Source organism: Microtus pennsylvanicus, chromosome 2, assembly GCF_037038515.1.
Source record: "Microtus pennsylvanicus isolate mMicPen1 chromosome 2, mMicPen1.hap1, whole genome shotgun sequence".
In the NCBI taxonomy this organism is placed as follows: domain Eukaryota; kingdom Metazoa; phylum Chordata; class Mammalia; order Rodentia; family Cricetidae; genus Microtus; species Microtus pennsylvanicus.
In genome coordinates, this window is record NC_134580.1 from 62521106 (window position 1) to 62547113 (window position 26008).

At 46.4% G+C, this 26008-nt stretch overlaps 1 protein-coding gene across 6 annotated transcripts in view; it reads left to right on the top strand.

The window, feature by feature from the left end:
• Positions 1-26008, top strand: part of Ncald (neurocalcin delta) — a 346834-nt gene that overhangs the window by 96973 nt on the left and 223853 nt on the right. For all 6 annotated transcript variants that reach the window (XM_075961176.1, XM_075961171.1, XM_075961170.1 and 3 more), the window contains exon 2: positions 16555-16611. The gene's annotated coding sequence lies outside the window, so the exon portion shown is untranslated. The remainder of the gene's footprint in view (positions 1-16554; positions 16612-26008) is intronic.

The following is a 26008-nucleotide window of genomic DNA, read 5'->3' on the forward strand; positions in this document are numbered from 1 at the left end:
TTACATACAACTGTGTATGATTTAAAGAGTTTAATAATCACTTGCATTAAAGGAAAATTTTGGCTGTAAATAAAAATGCCAATCAGAAATGAACAAAACTTGAATCAAAAGAAAACAACAAAAATCACAACCTAGCTGGGGGGGTGATGGTACATGCCTTTAATCCCAGCACTTGGGAGGCAGAGGTAGGCAGAGCTTTGAGTTGGAGGGCAGCCTGGTCTACAGAGTGAGCTCCAGGACAGCCAGGGCTACGCAGAGAAACCCTGTCTTGGAAAACGGAACAAAACAAACAAACAATTCACCACTTAATGCTTACTAGGCAAACTGAAGACTCAAATCTTACTCTTCTCCTGAGCTACAGTATTTGACATTTTTCTTTCTTTTGTGCCTACAGTAGTAGAGACAGGATAGGAGAGATTATCCCTAGGGTAAGGAGAGGAGAAAGGCTTGCTTTTTCCAACCTTAAATGTTTTTGTGGAAGGGACGTCAGAAAGAGACCAATGAATGAGTTAAGAATGAGACAATAGAGCGTGCTCAGCAGCTCCCAGCTCCAGAAGAGGCTGTGAAAGGAAGGGTGCTGAGGAAGGGTCACTAATGATGAAGGAGCTGAGGAGTGCGTCCTCCTAGTTCTGGACAAAGCTCAATGACTTAAGGCCATTTGCGGACCGGTCACCGGGGCTCCTCAACATCTTTCCTGCCTTCCTTATTTATCTTTGAGACAGGGTCTTACTCTGTAGCCCAGGTTAGCCCTATAATCCATTGGTTAGCACAGGCTAGTTTCTAACTTGCAGTAGTAATCCTCTCTTAGTCTCTTCAGTGCTGGGATTCTAGGCATGGGCTGCAACTGCTCCATGGTTGTGGTTTGAATTCACTCTGGTAGCTCCAGGAGCCACCATGGGGCCACCCAAACAGCACCCCTGAAAGCCTTTTGGAAATATGAAGTGTGGGCTGGGGCTGTCTGTAGTGCAGTGGTGGGGCTCTTCCCAGCATGCACAGGGTCCGGGGCTTGATATGGGGGAGGGGTGGTAACCCACAACTTTAAAAGAGAAATACAGCATCACAGTTACTACCTCAGACTTAGTGAGTCATACCCTTCCCTGTCAAAAGACTAATGAGAATGGTTCTTAAGCACTTGAATGTTTGAGAAGCAGTATTTTACATAATCACTATTTCTATTTTTTATAGTTGCATGCACTCCTAGTAATAAGATTAAAATCCTTCATATCAAAATATTGTGAAGGTAAGTCTCCTTGACGATACCCCGGGGTATAAGGCAGAGAATTAAAACACTTAAATACATCTCATAGTAAGATTATTCAATTTAACAGAACAATTATCACTGGTTTACATGTGGAATGCTTTAATTCTCATAGTCCTGTGAGCTTTGCCCTTCTAGCTCTCGAGTGCCCAGCTCCTTCTAACAGTAATCTTTCTGGGGCTTTCTCTTCTAAGGGATGGTGAATGAACCCACTGCTGAGGTCTGGGAGAGGACTGGAGCCTAGGGAAGCCCTCAGGGATGGTGTTAGTGCCCTGCTAAAGAAGCCAAAAGAAGCTCATCGCTCGCTGAAGGCCTGGTTCCCATAGGATTTTGCCTGGGACTTCTCACCCCTTAGCGCTGTGAGAAATGCCTACTGTTTAGATTTGAGTCTCTCTGTGTAGCCCTGGCTGGCCTGGAGCTCACTGAGATCGGGCTCCTGATTGCCTCCTAGTATAGATGGTCATCTGTTAGGGAAGCCAACGGAGGGAGAACGCATGTGTGGTGAACGTTGGTACCCACATAAAGGAGGGGCATGTTCTACTTATAGATGTTAAAGAATGGGTGGGATGAGAATGGCTCCCGATAAAGGACTGCGTGATTCAGGATGTGTTAGCATCCCAGGCCATGGCCAGCGAACTTCAAGCTACTGCAGGATTCCATTTGAATATTCTACAAAGCCTTCTAGAACACACACATGCACACGCATGCACACACACGCACACATGCATGTACACATGCACACACATGCACGCATGCATGTGCACACATGCGCTCATGCATACACAAAGACTTATGCACACACACATGCACACGTGCGCATTCCCTTAGACTGGGCTCCTCCAGCCTGCATGCTGCTGTTCCCCTCTGAGGAGAAACTTGCCATGGGTGAGCAGCCTGCCTTGTTCCCCTTTGCGTCCTTGTCATCCCTGACTTCTGCTGCGATGCTGATTTGTAAATTTCTAGCAACTGGTCCAGCTTCTCACAAAGGCTCACCCAGGAGTTTAAGTTGACAGATAATTGTCACCGCTGATTGCTTTGCTGACAGTGCTTTGTGGCTATTTTGGGCTTTTCTCGAGAGTTCCTTAATTAGAGAAAATAGCATCGTGTGCTGTCCAATCAGCCTCTTGTCAGATATTATTACATCCGTAGCAGAATCAGGCGACATTGGGTTGCTATGAGGTTGGCATCCTGTGTGGTACAATCCTCTGCCAGGACAGCGGTCCCCACCCAGCTCTGAGGAGGTTTGTTGCTGGGCTAAGGGAAGAACATCCCATGTCCTTATGCCTCCATTAGGGGCACCCATACAGGCATCCGTTCATGCAAATGTCACACCTCAAGGGGGCCGTTGCCTGATGGAATGCTCACTTTATTCTTTGGGAAGTCATATGTTGCAGGATTCTTTGGTACTTGCTTTTCTGTCTAGAGTGGGGATCCTCATTTGAGAAACGCAGACATGATCTAAGGTCGGTTCCTACTTGAGGGAGCCTTAAAGGTGGCTTCCCCTAAGGTCTAGTGAGATATTGATACACTGTCTTAATTTTATTTTATTTATTTTTATTTTATTTTATTTTTTATTTTAATTTATTTATTAAAGATTTCTGTATCTTCCCCGCTACCGCCTCCCATTTCCCTCCCCCTCCCCCAATTAAGTCCCCCCCCACTCAGCCCGAAAAGCAATCAGGGTTCCCTGTTTTGTGGGAAGTCCAAGGAACCCCCACCTCCATCCAGGTCTAGTAAGTTGAGCCTCCAAACTGCCTAGGCTCCCACAAAGCCAGTGCGTGCAGTAGGATCAGAAACCCATTGCCATTGTTCGTGAGTTCTCAGTAGTCCTCATTGTCCGCTATGTTCAGAGAGTCCGGTTTTATCCCAGGCTTTTCCAGACCCAGGCCAGCTGGTCTTGGTGAGTTCCCAGTAGAACATCCCCATTGTCTCAGTGTGTGGGTGCACCCCTTGCGGTCCTGAGTTCCTTGCTCGTGCTCCGTCTCCTTCTGCTCCTGATTTGGACCTTGAGATTTCAGTCCTGTGCTCCAATGTGGGTCTCTGTCTCTGTCTCCTTTCATCGCTTGCTGAAGGTTAATATTCAGGAGGATGCCTATATGTTTTTCTTTGGGTTCTCCTTATTTAGCTTCTCTAGGATCACTAATTATAGGCTCAATGTCCTTGGTTTATGGCTAGAAACCAAATATGAGTGAGTACATCCCATGTTCCTCTTTTTGGGTCTGGCTTACCTCACTCAGGATAGTGTTTTCTATTTCCATCCATTTGCATGCAAAATTCAAGAAGTCCTTGTTTTTTATTGCTGAGTAGTACTCTAATATGTATATATTCCATACTTTCTTCATCCATTCTTCCATTGAAGGGCATCTAGGTTGTTTCCAGGTTCTGGCTATTACAAACAATGCTGCTATGAACATCGTAGAGCATATACTTTTGTTGTATGATAAGGCCTCTCTTGGGTATATTCCCAAGAGTGGTATTGCTGGGTCCAGGGGTAAGTTGATCCCGAATTTCCTGAGAAACCGCCATACTGCTTTCCAAAGTGGTTGCACAAGTTTGCATTCCCACCAGCAATGGATGAGTGTACCTCTTTCTCCACAACCTCTCCAGCAAAGGCTATCATTGGTGTTTTTTATTTTAGCCATTCTGACAGGTGTAAGATGGTATCTTAAAGCTGTCTTGATTTGCATTTCCCTGATCGCTAAGGAAGTTGAGCATGACCTTAAGTGTCTTTTGGCCATTTGAAGTTCTTCTGTTGTCTAAAAAAGGTTGTCTTAAATTAAAATGTGGCAGGCTGTACGTTTCAAGGGGTTTGTCATTCTGAATCCAGAGTGCCCTTTACCAGCTATTAGCGGGAAGCTTCTCATCTGAGGCTCCTTGATAGGAATGCTTTATTTCAGAATAGCGCACACACTGCTCATGTGCTTATCTGCACATAAGCCAGGCATGAGAATTTTAAAAGATGACTGTCAAGTGCACACTGACAGTTCCCATTCCTTATTCCTGGAATTAACTCCTTGCATCAGTGATTGATTGCACTTGGTGAGGTAATCGGCAGTTAAGACACTGAAGGGGCGGTCCCTTTCTCAGGAACTTAACACTTTGATTGCCAAGTTCACTTTTGCCGGTTGCTCATGGCTTCCTCCAAGGTGTTGTGAGGATGCGTGCTTCTTCTGGAGTTTTCAGTGTTGGAGCAGAGAACAAAGACTACAGAATTGACTCAGGGTTGGACATCGAGACTTCCACAGAAATTCTGTCATATTCTTGGATTATGCCGAGAAGAAAGGGTGTGTGTGTCCGTGTCTATCCATCCATCTGTCTAAGTGTCCATCCAGGAGATGAAGTGGGGGTTGGTCATAAAGTGGGGATATGGGGAATCTAGCTCAGGTCCTCTGGAAGAATGTATGTGCTTTTAACCGCTGAGCCACCTGGATGCCTGCCTGCATGCATACACATGGAGTTCACGCAGTGTCTGCAGAATTCAGTAGAGGATGCAGGCTTCTCTGCGACTGGAGTTACAGATGGTTGTGAGCCACCATGTGGGTGCTGGGAACCAAACATGGACCCTCTCCCAGAGTAACAAGTGTTCTTTAACCCTGAGCTGTCCCTCCAGCCACAATTTCTAAGTATTTTATAACTGGCTTGCACCGCCCTGAGTCTTTGATTTAGCTTTGTGCTTCATTGTTGTTCTGAGGCACTGGGAACCCAAAAGCCAAGAATGGTGTGTCCCACGTCCAGTTTATTCCTGCCAGTGGCATGTATCCCTAGTACTTATTTTCTCAGGCAACATTTTGAAATTCCTCAAACTCTACCCTAGACAAGATAGAATTGACCGGAATCGTGCGGTTACCATGGCATCCAAAGACAGCCTTTGGAAGCTCACCGACTTCTCCAGACACAAAGACAGTAAACGGTTTGAAGGAACATTTTCTACCTCAGAGGCCGAGAATAGAAACAGTATTTATCTGAGGCAGTAAAGCTGATTTTCAGAACTTCTCTCCAGAATAATCTTTCTCAAGACGTCTGCTGAAAATTGCTCTGTGGTTTGGGTACGTTCGCATTGACTGGGACAGCTTCTCTTTCATCTCTAATCGGAAGGCTTCTTTCTGAATAAAACAGATGTGAGTGACCCTGGCTAAGAAATCCTTTTACATTTCAGAGAGTGGCTAAAGCTGTTGAGCCATCCTGTTAATTCAGGAGCAAAAATGAGGCTACCGAGAGAACAGGACAGATCTGTGTTCTCTAAGAGCACCCTCTCTCCTCTGGTGGAGTTCTTTGTTCCTGTCTTGAAGATACAATGTAACATGTGTATCTGAGGTTTAAAACAGTATTATGGGCTAGATGGAAAACTGGTTACTATGGAGAAGCAGATGAGCAAATCTATTATCTCCTCCCTTTTTGACACTAGCATCAGAATGGACTTTAATGAGAACCTGCGGTACCATGAGGTATCAACTTCGGTGCTCACTTTCTGTTAGATCTCTAAACGTATTTGCCCCTACAGCTGTTATAAAGCCTGAACTGCATCTGCACCATCCCATAAGCCCTTCCCAACCACAGTTCCGTTTTCTGTGCCCTTGTTACTTGAGCTAATGTATACCATATTCTCACACACAGGCAAGATTACGATGCTTTTATTTTTAGTTAAACAATTCTTTGATGCTAATCTAATTTCTATTAATTTCTGGTTAAATTAATTGAGAGGATTGGGTTTTATAGATTCTTATTGTTTGAAATTGTTGCTGCACGGAAAGGCCCCGGACCACCAGCTTTTTGCCTTAGAGTTAGGAGGCAGGGACTGTTTAAGCTGCTAATTTCTATTGTGTGGCATTCATGCAACACTCGGCTGCCGAGCCCTTCTTTAACCACGTTATTTGAACTACAAGGGGGGTAATAACTTCCCTTAGGCAGAGAGATTTTTGTTTGTTTTCAGCCCCTACCCTTTTCAGACGAAAGGACTGAGGGAACACAGGCAAGGCAAACTTCCCATACTCCACCCCTTGGTTGTTAGTGTTGTCCTTTGTTTTTATAAGACTGGATCTTCGGTACCTCAGGCTGGCCCCAAGCACTCACCAAGCAAGGATGACCTTTAAATTCCAAAGCTTTCTGCTTCTGCCTCTCAGGTGCTGGGGTTATAAGTATGCACCAGGAGCCCCTCCACTGCCTTCCCTTTAGAGTCTCCACTTCTGCCTTAAGAATCATAGGACAGGTCCTGAGTTCCTTGCTCGTGCTCCGTCTCCTTCTGCTCCTGATTTGGACCTTGAGATTTCTGTCCGGTGCTCCAATGTGGGTCTCTGTCTCTGTCTCCTTTCATCGCCTGATGAAGGTTAATATTCATGAGGATGCCTATGTGTTTGTCTTTGGATTCACCTTCTTATTTAGCTTCTCTAGGAACATGAATTATAAGCTTGCGAGGGGTGCACCCACACACTGAGACAATGGGGATGTTCTATTGGGAACTCACCAAGGCCAGCTGGCCTGGGTCTGAAAAAGCATGGGATAAATCCGGACTAGCTGAACATAGCGGACAATGAGGAATACTGAGAACTCAAGAACAATCGCAGTGGGTTTTTGATCCTACTGCACGTACTGGCTTTGGGGGAGCCTAGGCAGTTTGGATGCTCACCTTAGGAGACCTGGATAGAGGTGGGCGGTCCTTGGGCTTCCCACAGGTCAGGGAACCCTGATTGCTCTTCCAGCAGATGAGGGAGGGGGACTTGATCGGGGGAGGGGGAGGGAAATGGGAGGCGGTTGCGAGGAGGCAGAAATCCTTAATAAATAAATAAATTAAAAAAAAGAATCATAGGACAGAAACACACCGACCTACGAGTAAAGTACAAACATTGCTTAAAGCAAATCTTACAGGACACAGATAAGGAATAAGAAATGAAGCTCCCATGAAGAATTGACCTCACATGGCAAGTTGACAGAGGCTAGTAAACCGGGAAGTGTGACTGGGACAGAAGTTCCTTTGTCCTGACACTCTCCCCCAGCCCAGAGTTTCCCACTGCAGACTCCTGTCTTTCTGGTATATCGTGATACCTTAAGTGCGGCTAATTTAAATTCTGGTCTTAAGGAAGCAGAGTGAAGGTCAGAATACGCATCTTTGTTATATTAATGCCTTTAATTCAAAATAATATCTCTGAACAGCACAACTTAGGGCGACATTCATGACCCAGAAATGCGTCTTGCAAAACCAAACTTTTCCTGGAGGCAGGTGCCTCTAGCCTCCTCTTTCGGTCCCCCATCCAGCCTCAGGTTGCCCTATCAGAGTGGCACAGCAGGAGGAGGGGGAGCACCCAGAGCTGTTTATCGTGTACCCTCCCGTGCACCCCGGTTTGCTTTAAGTACCACAAACCAGGTCATTTTTCTCCCAGTTGTATTCTTTGGACTAGGAAAGCTCCCAACATCCAGGAAGAACTCTGCTTGAAGTGTAATTCTGTAATGAAACAGGTGGCATTTTTGGCCTGCTCTCAAGAAGCAGGGGCAGACAGATCTCCATGAGGTCTAGCCCAGCTCAGTCTAAACAGGGGGTTCCAAGCCAACTAGAGCTATCTTAGTCAGTGTTCTATTGCTGGGAGGAGACACCATGACCACAGCAACTCTTATAAAGGAAAGCATTTAACCGGGGCTGACTTAAAGTTTCAGAGGTGTAGTCCTTATCATCATGGCAGGGAAACATGGCAGCATGCAGGCAGAGATGGTGCCAGAGAAGGAGCTGAGAGTTCTGCATCAGGATCTGCAGGCAGCAAGAAGAGAGTGTCTGGGCTTGGTATAGGTTTTAAAATCTCAAAGACCACCCCCTATGAAACACTTCCTCCAACAAAGCCACACTTCTAATCCTTTCAAATAGCGCTGCTCCCTGGTGAGTAAGTGTTCAAATCTCTGAGCCTACAAGGGCGAGGGCTGTTCTCATTCAAACCGAAACAGCGGTCTTCGAGAAAGAAAGAGTAAGAGTAAAGCAAGTCTCACATTCCACCTCTGCCTATCCCCTCTCACGTCTGTGAAACATAGAAAATGCTGAGTGTAAGAATTCATCTGAAATAAATTTGAGTATAGAAGGGAAATGTGTATTTTCAATCTATTGACCTGGGCTGCAGGCAGCCTCAGGAGAGAGCTAACTTTCAAACCTGCCCTCAGGGAGGTCAAAATCTACTCAGAGAAACAGGCTCCCTGTAGAGGAAGGTGTGAGCAAAGTCAGTGTGGTTGGCCTGACCCAAAGGATGCCGACCACAAACATTTTGGTTTAAGAGAGAGGGAGGAATAGCAGGGCTCAACCATCTCTTTGTCACATTCTACAATTGCTTGTGTCTTTTCAAGGTTCTTCTTTTTCACTCTAAAACTGAATTCAGCTACTTGTTTAGGGAAGAACCATTCTAATTAACTTCCTTGGAAGAGAAGATGAACTTTGACATAGCTTTAATTGGCCTTTTTCTTTAAATAGTCAACTATGTAATAATTTAGTATTAATAAATAGTTACTTCCGTCTTTGTCTCACCTGGGTTACTAGGTTCAGTAGGACCATATTTTTCAAACTCTCCCATTAAGGGTCCACTGCTGAAGCTCTGACTTGGGATCCGGGAAGCCAGTTTTTCTTAACAAAGATTTCATTTTGGGGAGGGGGAATGGAAAGATGGTACAGCCGTTAAGAGCACTGACTGCTCTCGCAGAGGACCTGAGTTCAGTTCCCAGCTCCCACGTTGGGCAGCTCCGAATCACCTATAACCCCAGCTCCAGAAGATCCAATTCCTTTTTCTGGCCTCTGTGGGCACCAGAACTCACATGTTCTCACCCACACGCAGACACATGCATGTGTATGTATGTACATAACCGGAAAGGAAAATAATTTATTTTGGAATAATTTTCTCTTTCCAGTGAAGCTGCAAAGACAGTGTGAAGAGTCCCCTCCTCTTCTCTAGCCTCCCCTAATGTCAACATCTCAAATAACACAATGCAGTATCGAGACTAACAAGCCGACATCTGTATAATAGAACTAAGCTGCCGGTGGCTCAGACTGCCCCAGATTTCCCAGTAATGACCCTCTCTGTTCAATCCTCGATGTTCTGTCTTCTTAGCGGCCCTTCTTGTGTGGTGTTTCTGCACTTTTAACAAGATCCACTTCCTCTTGATGGGCACATTTGTGCTCTTCTCCCAAGTTAAGCGCTTATCAGCCAGGGACCTAGCGGAGCACATAGGGTGCAAGCTGCAGCATCCTGGAGAAATGGAACAAAATGTTGTTTACAGAGGTGGAGACAAAATTAAAGGAACAGATGGAGGTCGTTAAGGCAGCTGGGAGCTTTCTACCGTGGGAAGAGGTGCAGGAAGGAGAGCAGTGGTCAGACATGTATGTAGGAGAACAAGCCACTGACAGATCTCCTGCACCAGCCTCAATTTAGTAAACCTGACGTGACACTGGAAAGCGGGGTCAGGGTGTTTCATCTCCTGGCTGCAGACACAAAAGGAAGGGTGGAGAATGAATACATTTACATTTAGCCTTGGAAGCGTCCTGTTTATCAACCCGTAGCAAGTTCAGCAAATATGCTGGTGGAAGTTTAATAATGCAATGAAAACTGCAAATAAACAAATATCCAGACAGAATGAAGGAGGCGTCTCCTCAGGCAGTCACGGAATTGACAGCAGGCTTTTACAGGGAAGTAGACAACCTGGAGACGTTTGCATAGAACGGTGGTTTCCATTTTTTTCTGTTCTGTTACTTGGCTCTGGGTTTTGAAAGAATGATGGTTCCTTCTGAACAACAGCAAGTTCGGTTCTGGAAGAGAAGATACTGAAAATGTAATTTGCTTTTTATTCGAACTGCACAGTAATGAAGTCGAATGGGCAAGCATTCCTCTCGCTTGGCTGTGGGGACTCACGAGTCTTAGAACCCACGTTCCTGGCATTTGGCAGGTGCTGGTGTTTTCTGCTGTGTTTTGTCTTTGGATAGTGGGAATGAGTGGGTGAGATTCCTTTGTTTCATATGAGGAGTAGGAACTTAAAAGGTTGAATCAATCTGTATTTGCATTTTTTGACATTGAATACATTAGATTTTTTGCCAGAAAGCAGGTTCTGTGGAAATTCGTGGCCACCCAACTCCCCACCCCGTAATTCCTGCCTCACATATGTGCATCTTATCCCGTGGCTCCTCCAGGAGAGAAGCCCTTCTGCGTTCACCTTGAAAGTGCTTGCACTGGGGCCTTGGCAGGTTGGAAACTCCTTCCCGGGGTTTGAAGGAAGAACCTTCAGTGAAAGGACTACTGCAGACCCTAGAAATAAAGGGGTGGTCTGGCCAGAAACCAGCAGGGGTGGGAAGCCATTCTTATTTTGGTTCAAAGGATGAAAGGACAAATAATGAGATCTAGTAAGGGTTGTAACCGCAAGCAAAGATCTCAGGCAGAGGCCACGTGGGTGAGGCTTATCCAGACCCTTCAGTATAAGCCAAGTGAGGGAACAGCGGTCATACTCTTCCTTCCACCTGTGGGTGGTTTGTCCACTGATGAAAGCCAAGAGGAGAGAGAGGGCAAGAGTCAGGACTTGTCACTATGTTCCTGAGAAGGGGAGTGTAGATTGAGGAAAGAAATAGGAGACGGAAGGAGAGAGTCAGGAGGGCTTCCAGTGAAGACTGTAACAAAAGCCCGTGTTTATTGCCCACAGTCTTTATATACCCTAATCAAAGGGGGGAGGGCACATGACTTCCATGATACAAGGAACAAGCAGTAATTACCTCCTTACATCTCAAAACACCTGGTAACCACGCCCAAAGTCTAACAACCTGCTGTCCGGATTTGGAGGAGCAAGGCTTCCCGTAGCCACACCTTTGGTCAAACGTCTTCTTTGTCTTTGAGGGGCAAGAATAGGTTTGAACTCTCTGACCTTTGGAGGAGCAAGGCTTCCCATAGCCACACCTTTGGTCAAATGTCTTCTTTGTCTTTGAGGGGCAAGAATAGGTTTGAACTCTCTGACCTTTAGTCAAGATGGGACTGATCCAAAACTGTGGCTCTCACAGCAAGGGAGTGTGGATGGTGCCAGTCAGGGGAGATGTCCCAAGGGAGTGTGCAGAAGGCCACCTAACTGGCCCATCGTAACAGAACACTTTCCTCAAATGCAATTAACTGGCCCATTGTAACTCAGCCTGGTCCAGATTATCGTAAACTTAGATTTGGAGGAAATATAAACTAGATGCAGTAAACTAATAAGGAAATCTACTCTTTAAAGAGCAATTTATGGTTTTAAAATGAAGTCCTCTTCCCCATCCTGTTGAGGTTATTGGTTCGAAAACGCCCTATGTCTTTGAGTTACTTAGCCTCTTAGTATATTGAGAAAGATGTCATCCTTTAGTAATATGGAGGCTGAAGGAGCCTGTAGGCCTCTGAAGAAGGGGGCCCAGCAGTTGCCCCAGCTGGCATTGTCAGAGTTAAAATGGCCATTGCGGCCTGTGTGCGATTATTGCCCTAATGGGTTGTTTCTATTAGAGCTAATTGTAATTATTAAATAATCATTTCCAGTTGTCCACTGATGATTTGTGCATGAAATAATTTAATGAAAATAGACCCAAAAGTTTCAGCCATGGAAAGACCCATTTCTGGAGAAGAAAATATTTGTGCTCTCTCTTACCCTAGCTGCTAGTTCTTTGAAAACGAACACAGAGCGAACTTAATTGCTTCTGGCAACTCTCCGAGAATGTAGTCCCAGGATCTCTGCGGAGCCTGGTGTGAGCCTGGAGAAGCAGGAAGGGCTAGGAGTGCCGTCCTAGGAGAGGGACCTGAAGGTTTCTTGTTTAGCCATGTGTTCAGTGAGCGACACCTGGCAGCACAGTTCCAGGAAAAGGAGTTCATACTGGGTTTTCCTCTTCCTGGCAGATGATCTCTGAGAAAACTTAACATCAGCGTTCCCAAGGTGCTGATGCGCCTGTCACGGGCCTACACTTACTGTGTTTGTTCTAAATCCTTCCCATAGTAGTGATGGATTCTCAGGCAAAGCTGCCTTTAACGTTCCTGAAAGCAAAAAGGGTGTCTGCTGAAATAGTAGCTATTTATGCTGTATGTTCACACAGACTCTTATCAGGTCAATCTTGGCTTTTGTTGTTCCTTAGCCAGAAAGGGTCCGGACCTGTCTTTGTCTCCAGCCGCGTTGCCTACAGGAAAATACTGAGTAAAAAATGTTAAAATACGGCCATCAGCTCATGAGCGATTCACTCTAGTGGTCAGCCAGCCCAAGCAGGGATCAAAGGCCTCTGACTCTCATGGTTTACATGAATTTAATTGAAATTCTAAACAAAACTAAAAATAAATTTGTCTAGCATGCTTTACCAATGGACTGTTGCTGCTTGCCAAGGAACTAAATCAGTGGCTCACGGTTAACCTACTCTAAGCAAATGCTGTGACCTTTGCTGTTGCCTTGATTTGACCTGTGTGAGATACCAAAGCAGCCCCGGTGGCCGGTGCCACACCATGCTAGCTGCCTGTGACCCAAGTTAAGAGTCAGAACCCCATGACTTTGGGCATTGGCTCCAATGTATAGAAGGCCTCTGACCTTCCACAGTGCTTTTTGCTTGATTTCAACGTGGTTTCTGAAAGAGGATTGGTAAAACTCAGAGAAGTTGGGGTTCTTCCCAAAGATCTGAAAAGCAAAGCAGCCAGCCACTGGCTTTTACCGCAACCTCAGTCCAAAACGGCGATCCTGCTTTCAGCAATCTCAGAATGAGACTGAGAGTCATCTTTTCCCATCTTCTATTCCTCTCTAGTGCTGCGATTAAAGGCGTCATGCACCGCCTGGTTTCTACGGCAACCGGTGTGGTCACTGGGATTAAAGGTGTCACCACTGCCTGGTGTAAGGCTCATCAGTGGGGCTGCTTTGTTTATTAAAACAGGTGAAATGCAGGTTCCTATGTCAGTGAGCAGCAATTGTGCATGGCTCTGCTTCTGGCCTTTCGCGCTCCCTCAAACGTCAGTTGCTCACCGTGCTTGTCCTTCTAGTTCTTCAGAGGATACTCATTCCCTTTCCCACGGTTAGCTGTGTAACCAGAGCCCTCCCCCTGCCTGAGCTCTAGAGCTAACTTCTAGGCAGCTTCTCTGCTCAGTGTTCTCTTGCGCCTGCTACTGTAGCGAGCTGCGTGGAGTCACACCTGATGGAGATGTATAATCAACTCCTGAGATGGCTAAGGCCTGACCTATGCTATGATCACGCAATGATTATCAGCTGCCTGCATATGTGTGTACCTATGGGCAGTGCCCACCTGGCAATCCGGGATTGGCAGCCCGTGCCTACTTAAGGGCTCGGAGAGGTTTTGCCTGGAGAGAGGGAGAGAAGAGAGAGAGAATTGTAAAAGGTCTGGAATAAACTGCAGTGAGAAGAGCTCCGGTGTGTCGCGCGCCATCCTTGCAGGTCGAGGGTGGCCGTTACATGCTACCAACAGGCTTCCTGGACCATTACATATATCGGGTCTCTTGTTAAAAGCTCTCCTCCAGTCTACAGTGGGCAGGACAAAATCCTCTGTCTGTAGTCACCGTAAGTTCCTTTTTTGCAAATGCTGTGGGCAAGACTCAGTGCAAGATGCTTTAGGAAGGACAAACAGGCCACCTTGCTGGTCTTACACTGTGTCCTTGATTAGCTTGTGGTTTCCTGCATGGCAGACAGGGCATTGTTAGCTGTAAATGTGTAGGGCCAGTCAGGTCTCCAACCACATTCTTTATTAGATATTTCTAGTTTGTATCATTCTATAAGGTGTACAAGCTTGGAGACCCATGGAGTTCTCCCCAGGTTTCTGATGGGGCCTCTGATATTTCAAAAAACTAGCCGCCTAATACCCAGCACTGTATCAAACTCGTGGCATTTACAGCATGTTAAGGCCACCAAGAAGGACAACAGGGAACACACCACCGTAGACCAAGCTGGTTTTATTTTTGCACTGCAGCAAGAGAGGACTCATGTCCCGGAATGCTGTGGAGTCAGGAAGACATGGGCGCTGTTGAGACTGCAGACTGGTCAGAATCCTCTAGCGATGAAGTTTCTGGGACAGTCAGAAGTCTCATCTTTAGAATATGGACCTGTGCAGAGCTGTGGTTGGGTTTTATTGCCTCCTGCTGAGAGCCAGCCGGGTGAATGGACTGCTGTTATATGTCTGGACTCAGTTCGTCTTGCACATCGAGGTCTGTGTTATGAGTCATGGTTTCACAAGCTGCGGCTTTTACTTAAGTCCCAGGTCCCCTTCCACATGCTGGTTATAAGTTGAATTTGCTTTACTATAAAAGTAGAAGAAATAACGGCGCAGTCTCTCCTGGGAATTCCCAGTTGAGGCTATCATAATTGGCATGTGACGTAATAGAGTTAAGAAAAAAAGTTTTTCCCTTGTTCTTATTTTTTAGCATGCCGTTTTTGTTGTTTTTCTTGCATTATTTTTTTGAAGACAGGGTCATAGTTAGCTCAGGCTGGCTTTGAGTTTGCTGTGTAGCTGAGGCTGGCCTTGGACTCTTGATTCCGTCTGCTTCTACCTCCCAAGGACTGGGATTACAGGTGTGTGCCACCACATCCGACCAAGCATATTACTTTGTTGAAATTCTATGTTACACAAGGTTTATTTGCATACATTATACACTAAGCAAATTACATACTTTTTTAATTTAATTCCAACAATATGAAGTAGGTGATATTTTTCTTACTCTTATTTTAAAGTAAAGAAACTGAGATGCAAATCGGTTGACAAAGCATTCCTGGCCACCCTGCCAAGATACAAGGGCCTTGGACTTTATCAGACAAGCATTTACATAGGCGCTCTCCCAGTGCTTTTCCTAATCTGAAAAACAAAGCTTGGAAGTAGCTGTGACCTGGGAATGTGAGGTAGCTCCCCTGGGGTTACATGACGGAGGAGGATCTGGCATCAGGCACTGAGGCCTCTGAGCTGCTTCCCTGCTTCCCTTTAGCCCTGTCCTGTGGAGTCTAGACTCCCACATCTGTGTTCACCACCACTGAACAGCCTCAGGCCGGAAAAGATTCATGGATGTGTTAGCTGGGCTTGGCAGATAAATGGGATTATTTCTGCATGGATCATGGAAACCAGGCTCTGACATTCCACTGGGAGCAGGGGGCCTTGAGTAGCCCTGGGAACCAGAGCAGAACAGTCAAGAAACAATACAGTTCTGAAATACAGAAGATGGAGAAACAGTAGGTGGTGACCAATGGAGCTGGAGACAGGAATGAAAACCAGACTGGGGACTTCATTCTTCATGTGTGACCAAAAGGATGCCCTTCTCAATACCACACTTGGCTCCAAATGAGCATGCAGGAGGGGCTGGCAAGGATATTCATGCTGAAGGCAATTCCAGAGATGTTTTGAGCATGCCTGAGACAAAGGACGCTTCAGGGAAGAAGTGTTGTTCCTGAGACAGTCCTGAGGAAATGGCTTTAAAGAGCCCAGCGCCCATGTTAGTGTGTAAGCCCTTGCCACTACTTTCAATCAGTCCTGAGTCTGTAAGAACCTCCTTTGTGTCTGGAGTGCTGGGGGGGGGGGTTAATCTGCGTTTAGTGTTCACATCGATCTTATAAGGTAGATGCTATTCATGCCCTAATTATATAATTGAGGAAACACGCTCAGAGGACTCAAGGGGTTTGAGGAATTGACCCGACGGTGAGTGGTAGAAGCCAAGGCTTCCATCCGGTCTGATTCTCGCATTCATACTGTTGTATTGCCTCAAGGAGTTTGTGGCCTCTGTTTAGGAGATGCAAAATACCTCAAACTTCACAGCCTTCTTAGGTCCCTAGGAGGCTGGGGTGGCTGCGGGACTAAGAGCTGAGGGTTTCAGAGCTGGTTTATTCCTTCCCAGGTCTGGGCCGGAACCCTCTTTCTCTGCTTGCTTCCCTCCAGTCATTTCAGCAAGGAATATCACTTCTAAGTAATGCTCCCAAGGCTGCAGACTGAGGTCCTGGTCCCTGCTGGTTGACTGCGCTCTTCCTGGGGACACTGGTTCATTGTCCAATTAGCAGTTACCTTCGTGTGGTCCTTCCTGTCGCTGACGCTGACGGTAGCTCCCTTATTTAACTAACAGCAGGTGATGTGCCCTTGGAAACGCAGACACACAAAGGCCTTTGCTAATTGGGAGCTAGTGTTAGCTTGGCTAATTTAGGGGTGTGGCATTCCCAATCCCTGCTGCAGCAAAGGAAAGGTTGGGATAAGGCTCATGGATCGTGTATTCTTGAAAGAAGAGAGACTGTTGTAAAGTTTTTATCCTCTGTAGAATGCACTTAAAAGGTCTCTTACTTTATTGTTCTAAAATGAATTTTCCCACTGCCTCCGTTGTCAACCACAGGTAGAGCGGCTAGCAAGAGCCTGGGCCAAAGAGTGAAGTCACCTTGGAGCGTCCTTGGTAAGTTACACTTTCTGCATCTAACTGTAATTATTTCTCTCTCTCTCTCTCTCTCTCTCTCTCTCTCTCTCTCTCTCTCTCTCTCTCTCTGTGTGTGTGTGTGTGCGCGCGCGCGCGCACGCGTGTGCATGTACATGCAAGTATGAGACTGGAGAACAGGTCAATTTCGGGTGTTGTTCCTCAGGAGTCCTTGTGCTTTTGGGGCACAGTCTCTAGTAGGAATCTGGGATCCCCAGTTAGGTTGTGTTGACTTGCCAGCCCACCCCAGGGGTTCTCCTGTCCCCCCCCTCCCGCCCCCAGCACTGGGATTACAAACGTGAACCACACTCAGCTTTTACACACATGGGGACTGAACTCGGGTTCCCGTGTTGGCGTCCGGGCGTTTTACCAACACAGCTCTCTCCCTAGCCTCAGTTCTTCCAGTCTCTCATGGTGGTGGTCAGAAGACGTGACCTCATGGGGCATCTCAGTGATTAGACTAGAAAGTCTTTGGAAATCCCTTGGCAGACACACCCCTCAGTACGTAGTGAGAACTCTGCACACGATATTGCACTAAATACCAAGGAAATGGCTGTTGTATGGTAGGCTTGGGTATGGGCTGTGTGCTGCCTAACTCCCAAGATGGGCGTGGTAGAGATGCCACCCTGGGCTCATGCCTTCCCCCAAACTGCCTGAGTGTTTTCTGGGTATCAGTTCTTTTTACCCTCACTCCCATCCACTTTTACCCTTGCTGATGACCTAGACACAGATGTTATATCCATGTTCCAGTTTATCTGGCTGTTCAGCTTGGTGTGTGAGCCATTCATGCTATTATGGCATGGTTCAGTCCAGGTGACCTCTTTTCCGTCTGCCACAAAAGCCAGGGATGGTCTCGATGGTCTTGTTTTGTTTCGGTTGTTGATATATCATATATTGGTTGCCTTTATGTATTTTAGTGTTTCCTAGGCTACTTTTACATTTTCAACATTGGTGAGTAATACATATAATTTTAGCTTTAAAGATTACATTCATTTTGTGTGCCCTTGCGTTCAGGCGTGTGTGTTTACATATATGCTGTGTATATTCTGGGGATTGCACTTAATTCATCAGGCTTGGTGTCAAGTGTCTTTATCTAAAAAACGATCTCGACAGCTCCAAATTCTAGCTTTCCAATAATTTTGATAATGGAAATTCATGATTTCACTTGACCTTGAAAAATAATTACACTTCTGCTTAAGAGAACTTAACTGTATATGATCAGGGCAAGAAGAGAAAAGGGGAGACGTGGAAAGGTGGGAAGGAGTGTTAAGAACGAGCCCCATGGTCATTGGGGTAGAACCAGCAATCGTGTCTGCCTGTCCATCTGGCTCCAGCGAAGGACGGTCCCTGGCCACACCCACTGCTCAGCTGGCTCAGTTCTTAGTGGTTTTCCTTATGTGGGCATATTGCCCTGTGGGGCTTTAATAAGTACTTTATATGTCATGGGACTCAGAAGCCTGCTCCTTTAGCAAGTTCTCATCCCAAGAAATTGGGGTCCAGTCCAGCACCTGAACGGAAACTCAGAGCAGTGCTGAAACCGCTGATGAGCGGTGCAGCAAGTCCCTGTGAGACGTGTTCGTGAGTCTTTAGTCAGATGAGCGGTGCAGCAAGTCCCCATGAGACAGGTTCATGAGTCTTTAGTCAGACTGACCTTTTCAAGAGACCTCCTCTGTGTTGGATGGTGTGAAATGGTCCCGGGCTTCCCAGAGCTCCTGCCTCAGCCAGACAGAACCTGTGCAAATCCCTGCAGGTGCATTCCCTCCTCCTGTTTGCCCGCTGTCTTTTCCACCCAGGCCCTCTGCACGTGCTGTGGTACTGAACTCCATGCTCCTTAAGGTCCTGTCTTGCTTACTCCTCTCTGTTGGCGCCAGAAACTTGTGCCTCTCTGGGCTTCCCTGAGAAGGGAACTCAGACGAACGTATGTGGCACAGATAGCTGAAGTCCTACATATTCCAGAATTAACTCTTATTTCCCCAAAACTTTATTCAGAGAATTTCAAGGCCAGTGTTTTTGTATCGGTGGGCTTGTCTTTGGGATAGGTTAAGGCTGGCTTTTCTTCACAAGTCCAGTACTATGTGACGTAAGGGCCCATAGTTGTGAGTAGGTTGGGAACGTCTCTGTGAGAGGTGGAGGGTGTACCTTGATGTGATGTCTGTGACGGGCAGTCAACACACAGCCTCGCCAGCTTGCTGGATTAGGCGAGGTCAGGGTTCAGGAGACCTTGAGGAGATATTTTACATAGAAATAGGATGCTAGCCATTCCATGCCCTTCAAAGATGACTCATCTTGCCCTTGCCATTCTCAAAAAAATTATCAAGCATGTCTTCCTTTCTGCCTAAGCTCCAAATCAAGTTATTTTCTCCCACTGCCATCCAAGGAGCTGAATCAAAGCCAAGCTAGATGGCAGGAAGAAACTCTTGTCATTAAGAGAGAAAGAGAATCAAAAAGCCAAGAATAGCATTTGTGTGGGGTGGGCAGCCATGGGATGCTGGTGTAACTGCTGTCAGTCACGTTTGTCACCATCTGATGAGATGGTTGCTGTCGGCTTTGCTAGGACATGTTGTCTACCCCAGTGCCATGGTGTCTAAGAGAGTATGGGTTAGAAACAAGAATATTGACGACTGGGGAGGTTGCTCAGTTAATAAAGAGTTTTTCATGAGAGCGTGATGTCCTAAGTTCGATCCCCAGAACCTGCTTAAAAAGCCAGAGATGGCTGTGGCTTCCATTGCCACCAAGGTCATGGATGCCCCCGGGTCTGGACTGCTACCTGAGACCATGTTGTTGTCTGAGGCCCATTCTACCTCCAGGACTGAGCTGCTGCCAAGGACCATGTCTGGGTCTGTGTTCCTACTGTAACTAGTGTCTGTGTTACCACAGTGGGTCATGGGAATCATGTGTGTCAAGGTCTAAGGGCCATGCTGAGTAAGCCCCACTCCTCACTGGCCCTGGGATAGCTGGCCCTGCTCCTCACTGGACATCACAGCAGAAGAGTTGGACCTACCCCTATGGGAAAAGGTGCTCCCCCATACAAATGAAAATGTACACACACACTCTCTTACGTACACACACATGCACACAATGTACACACATATTCACACACATGATGGCACACATGCATATACACACACTGACAAATAGACACACTTGTGCATGCACACATGCATGCACACCCATGTACACACATATACGTGCATTCACACACATGCACACACATATACACACATATAAAATATATATAAAGAGAATCTCAGCAGGGCCTAAATCTCCATTTGCTTCCCACCTCTTCTCTTTGAAGCTGACCTAGAAAGCCGCCCCCTCCCTGGGTCAGCTGTGCTCTCTTTGTTTGCCAGAGTTTTCTCAAAGCCTTTGGCAGGAACAAACTATTCTGTGCACTTTGTAAGTGGAGGCTGTGACATGATTGGTACCCACGACAGGGTCTGGCCGATGATTGGTGCGCCCTTGCCGAGTGAACGAGTGACAAGTGAAAGGATTTAAGATTCTCTGCTTCTCTCTTTTTCTTGCAAGTTCCTTCCATTCAAAGCCAGGACTAGCTGTGCAGGGCTCAGGGGCTCAACAAAGGCCCTCAACAAATCTTTGTGCCTGGTCTGCCTCCTGCTGTTCCAGGTGTGCCCGGCTGGCATTTAAAGGAATGTGTTGTGAAAGCTTTTGTTAGCCCTCTCAATCTGATTGAGAGTATGGGACTTTACAAAGCCTCAAAACCAGAGGAATAGCTTTTCTAATTCTTCCTGGGCTAGAACTGGGGGAACAAAAGGATCCAGGCCACATCTTTCTAACCTGGGTGGGCAACTCTGGGTTCACGAGGGTGAGATGAACACAGTCATATACTCTGAGGAAGAGGAAGGGTTTTGGGAACAAGGAGAAGAACGCAACTTAACCAGAAAGCATCCACAATGAGGCTATCATCCAGGGTTTCTTTAAGTGATGTCTTTATCAATTCGCTGAGAATTTCATACAAGGTACTTTGATCTAAGTCAGCCCCCATTGACCTTCTCTCCCCAACTCCTTCTCTCCCTAACCCCACCACCCTACCTCCCCCACAACTTCATGTCCTTTTCTTGTTTAAACAAATAACCCCTGGACTCTCATTTGGGCTGCCTGTAGACTGCTGGGTGTGGGGCCATCCACTGAACATGGGCTACCTATTGGATACCACATCCTTGAAGAAAACTGAGCCCCCCTGCCCCAGAAGCCATCAGCTGTCCATAGCTGGGGTAAGGCTGGGGGGCTGGGGGTTGGCTCCTAAGCCCTTCTAACTCCCCCAGAAGCCATCAACTGTCCATAGCTGGGGTAAGGCTGGGGGGCTGGGGGGCTGGGGGTGGGCTCCTAAGCCCTTCTCATTCCACGCCCGATGCTGACTGACTTGACAGTGTGTAGGCACCCACAGCTGCCGAGGTGTCATGACTGCTGTGGTCCTATCTTGTGCAGGGGCAGCTCCCGTCTAGGCCTCCCCAACCTCTGGCTCTTAAGTCTTCCCACCCCCATGTTCCTAGGTGGTTCCTGAGTCTTGGGGAGAGGGGGCACTCCCTGTGGCTGAGCAATCCTATGACATTAGCTCTTCACTCTGACCAGTTATGAATCTCTGAGCTAACCACTGAACAAGTGAGGCCCAAGAACTGCACCAATAGAGACAGAAATTTGAAGGCAGTTTCTACTCTGCATTTAGCAGAATAATAGTCATAGGTTGACCTCCCGGTGCCTGTGAGCTCCCCCTGACCGTGTGCTCTTGACCAGATTTGCAGTGCCTTGTATGTGTTTCCTTTTGTGGAGTGTAGGCCCGTGATGTCAATCATTTATTTATTTGTGCGTTTTGGGGGTGGAGTGGGAATGGAGAAGCCAGTGTCTGCGTGGAGGAGCACAACTTTTGGTAGTCCTTTTTAATCCTTCTGCCATGTGGGTCACACTAAGGTCATCAGGCTTGGCATCAGGTGCCCCAACCTGCTATGCTGTCCTGCTGGCCTTGGCCTAAGATAGGAGCAATGACTTTTTTCCTGACTCCTTGAAACAATGTGGAGAGCTCTAGAATGATCATTAGTATCCTGGAATTTTACAAGGCAGCATTACATCATAACATTTCTTCAAGTTACAACATTATTTTGTTAAGCACAGCCATACCATTCTGTTATATCAACAGGCTATGATTTGGGTTGGTTGTTTCCATTTTTTTTAAACTATTATGGACCATGCTTCTGTGAGCATCTTGCATGCTCCAAATTTCTTGCTTTGTCTTTAAGTGAATGAATGCTACATTAAAGAGGGAAGACATTCCCGTGCCTCTGGATACAGCTTTTCAAAGGGCTGGGATGAATCACATTTAGTTCGTTTTGAAGGTTCTGTGCCCTGTCAATGATGTTTACGTCTGAACGGCCATCTGTTCATATCATTAATCTGAAGCCATAGCCTCCAAATTACATTCTCTTTGTCACTTTGCCATGCCACAAAAGAAGCTGGGTTCCTATCAGGGTCTCGGTATAGTATCACATACAATAAATGCCAAACTATCCAAAACAAGGAGAAAGCACCAATGTTATAGTTAGCAAAGAAATGAAAGTCCTCCAAAGTTCGTCTCTTCCCCTCAGTCAAGCCATGCTGGAACTGGTCCCGTTCATATGCTATCTTATTCCTCCACGGCTTTCCTGTTGATGCATACTATAGCTTGGGTATTCAGCTGCCTTCCCAGAAATGCCTACCCACCTCAGCCCACTCCAAAACATGACTCTCTTTGCTGTCTGGAACCTCCCCTGGGGAAGAGTCTGAGTATCTTGCAAAAGAGTTTGTTCATACTCAGATTTCACCCAGTGAGAAAGAGGAACGTAGTGGTTTGGATGAAACGCACCCCCGTAGGTCTTGGGCTTGAGCATCTGGTCCGATTGTGGAGGCTTAGGAGGCATGGCCTTGCTGGAGGAAGTGTGTCACTGGAGAGCAGGCTTTGATGTTTCAAAAGCCATGTGTTGTGTCCAGTGTATTCTCAGCTTCGAGTTTGTGGTTTAAGATATGGGCTCTCAGTCCTTGGTACCGCTGCATCTTGGTCTGTTGCTACAATTCCTTGATGTATGCGTATTGCTTCTGAACCCTGAGTCCCAAATAAAGCCAGCCTTCTGTGTGTGGCCTTGGTCATGGGCTTTATCAGCAACAGAACACTGACTAATACAAACTCCAAGCGGAGCTGAGGAACAAGGGGATGCTTCCTTAACTAACTAACAGTGACTAACCAACTAACAGTAACTAATACAAACTCCAAAGGGAGCTGAGGAACAAGGGGATGCTTCCTTAACTAGCAGTGATGAACCAACTAACTAACAGTAACTAATACAAACTCCAAAGGGAGCTGAGGAACAAGGGGATGCTTCCTTAACTAACTAACAATGACTAATCAACTAACTAACAGTAAGTAATACAAATGCCAAGCTGAGCTGATAAACAAGGATGTGCCTTTCCTAACTAAATAACACTAACTAATAGTAACTAATTATCTAACTAGCAGTAACTAATACAAACTCGAGGCTGAGCTGATGAACAAGGATATGCCTTCCTTAAAAGGAGTAGAGGAGATGCTGCTAGTCACACTGTAACACGTTAGTCTCTGTCACAGGTAATTATAACAACAACACGTTCAGTATGTTTTCTAAAGGACAGACACCATTCTACACTCTTTATTATTTCTGTCCCCCAAATCACAGCTATCCTACACTTCATCATTTCTGTCCCAAACCCCACAGCTATATAGATTAACATCATCGTGCCCTTGCTCTAGGTGGAGAAACTGACTTTGAAATGTTCTAAGAAACTTTAATGTCACACAGTGAGGGACAGAGACCGTCTGGTTCTGACATCTAGGTTTTAAACTATTGTACCCTGTAGCTCGTGTGGACAGTCAGCCCTAGGCAGCCAGAGGAATTGGTTCTAGGACCTCCTCAAGTGCTCGAGCTTCTTATGCAAGGCAGTGCGTTTCCCTCTAGCTGTGCTTATCCCTCTGAATACGTAAAACCTCTCTGGGTTACTTGCACACCTAATGCAGTTTGGATGACTGCTATACTGTTTGAGGCGCGTTTTCAATCTACGGCTGAGGTGTAGAAACTACATCTATGGGACACTCACCCTTTAGACACTCCCCCTGTACACAGGCATACACGTGTTACATTCACATTGCATGCATATAACCATTTCATATTTCTCTTCTTTTTGTCAAAATAGAACTTGAAAACCATATGGAGTTCCCATTTCTTATGAGTTTATTTTTTTAATGAAAATGCTGTTTAGGGGGATTTTCTGATGCTGCCTGTGCTAGCCTATCAGTGAGATCTTGATCTGTGCTGCGGTGTTGCTTCCATTACTTCTTCTTATGAGAAAATTTGATGAAGTCAGTGGGAGGGCGTCTTAGAACCTGGGCTGTGGAAAAGGACTTGATGGGATGCTGACAAGGTGTCCAAGAAAAGGCCTGTGACTTACGTTGCCTTTTAAAAAAGCAATTTCTTGAGTAAATGTGCACATCTTGCGTGGGGTCTCTGACAAACGCTCTGGCTTTCATCTTGGTATTGCTCCTCGGTCTGGTTCTTGTTTTTCAGTGGACAGCCATTGTATGCCGCAGCACTCAGATAAAAATCCCTCTTCTTGTGCAAAACTTGCTTGTGAGTTATAGAGACACATTCTTTTTTTCTCATCCAGAAAATTAAACATATTTTGTGTTTCTTTTGTTTGTTTTTTTGCTTGAGAAGAAAACGTCTGGCAAGGTGACTCCTCACCGTAAAAGCTGAAGTTCGGGGTGTCCTTCAGTGCTCTGACTAAAATGCTGCTAAATTCTGCTCTTCTGTGAGGGGCTCTGCCTGAGGCAAGCTACAGCCACCTGATTTTCTAGAGGGAGAGAATGTCAGGCAGGAGGCCTGAGGTCAAGGCTGTTCATTTCTCTTGATAAACAGCTGCTAAGGCTCGTGACTGGGCCTGGGTTTTATCGTCTTTATCTCTAAAAGGGAGGTTTATGCGTGGGGAGTGTTGAGGTCTACTCTGTGATGATAATATCTCTGTGGGTCTCCTGGCAGATCTAACCAGGGCATCAGGATCCACCCTCAGGCATTTGGAGTGACTCTCACCTCTGCCCGGTGCTCAAAGTGTCTAGCTCTGGCTCAAAACTATCCAATTAGAGAATGTGTCCTCAAGGTTAGGCAGTTGTTAAAATAAAAATACCCCCTGAAGTCTCTTTGTGAGGATGTGCCACAATTATTTAGCTGATTTAATACAGTGGCAATCATTTAGTAAAGAATAGATTGCCCATACTGAGCTGGGTTGTTGGTGAGTTCGGAGGGGAAGGGAGAAGGAGAAAGGCACTGGGATCCGTCTCTGTCCTTCAGGGACCTGTAACAATCATCTCTGCGTGAGTCTGCTGGGTTGACGATTGTCTCGGTTTACATGAAGGATGGAATTGCTGTCAGTCACAGTGGCCAAGCTTTAGTTTCTGCTTTTTGTTTTTAAAAATCACAGTCAGGCTTGAACAGGAATTTGTGCGAACTCCTGATGAACGGATGAAGGGATTTGGGCAAGGCAGGGCTTGTGGTGTGGCCTGACTAAAAACTGAGAGGTGGGAGCAAGGCCGTTTGGAAACAGCAGCGAGACGGAAGCACGGTGCTGCAGAAGATGAGCAGAAGGGAGGCCTGCTAGGAGCTTCGTACGGTAGGCCTGTGCAAAATCGTTCTGAGAGGCGCGAGCTAGGAAGGCTGCGGAGCCTCGGCCTCCACCCTTTGAGTGCCAATGAAAGGGTGCTTTGAGAATCTGACCTCATGGTGTTTCTAGGGATGAATGTTGAGTATAAATACTCTTGCCAGCAAAAATAAACAGCTTGGGAAGAAGGAAATGTCCCAGGGATCCTAAAGAGATGGGATAGGGCTTGGGACGTCCATCAAGTCTGTTCTCCATTCCCGGTGACCTTATCTTTATCTCCTTTCCGCTTTGATTTTTCTAGCTTTCAAAACTGGTAGTGTCTCAAGTGGTAAGAGGTCGCAGTTGCTTTGGGGGTTATATTTAGATTCCTCATGCTTTAAAAAGTATAAAAGTTATGAAATCTGCCTCATTGCACATTTCCTGGGTAAGGACCCATCTAACAATAGCACATTGGCTTTGGCTATTGCTACACAGCTAACTTGCACAAGCCACACTCATGTGCCTTTGCCATCTCCAATCTAAGCTGGTCCCAATGGGAGGGCTCATCTGTTCCATGCAATCTGAAAGCCATCAGATCCGCTTCCTAGATGGCAAGTCCGTCCTGGCTGTGAGCGGAGTGTTTGAAGGTCAGGGTTAGAAGCCAAAGGTCATGGGAACTTTGGTTCCTCTCTGCGTGGACCTGCCCACAGTTGCTTGGCTTCCATACAGT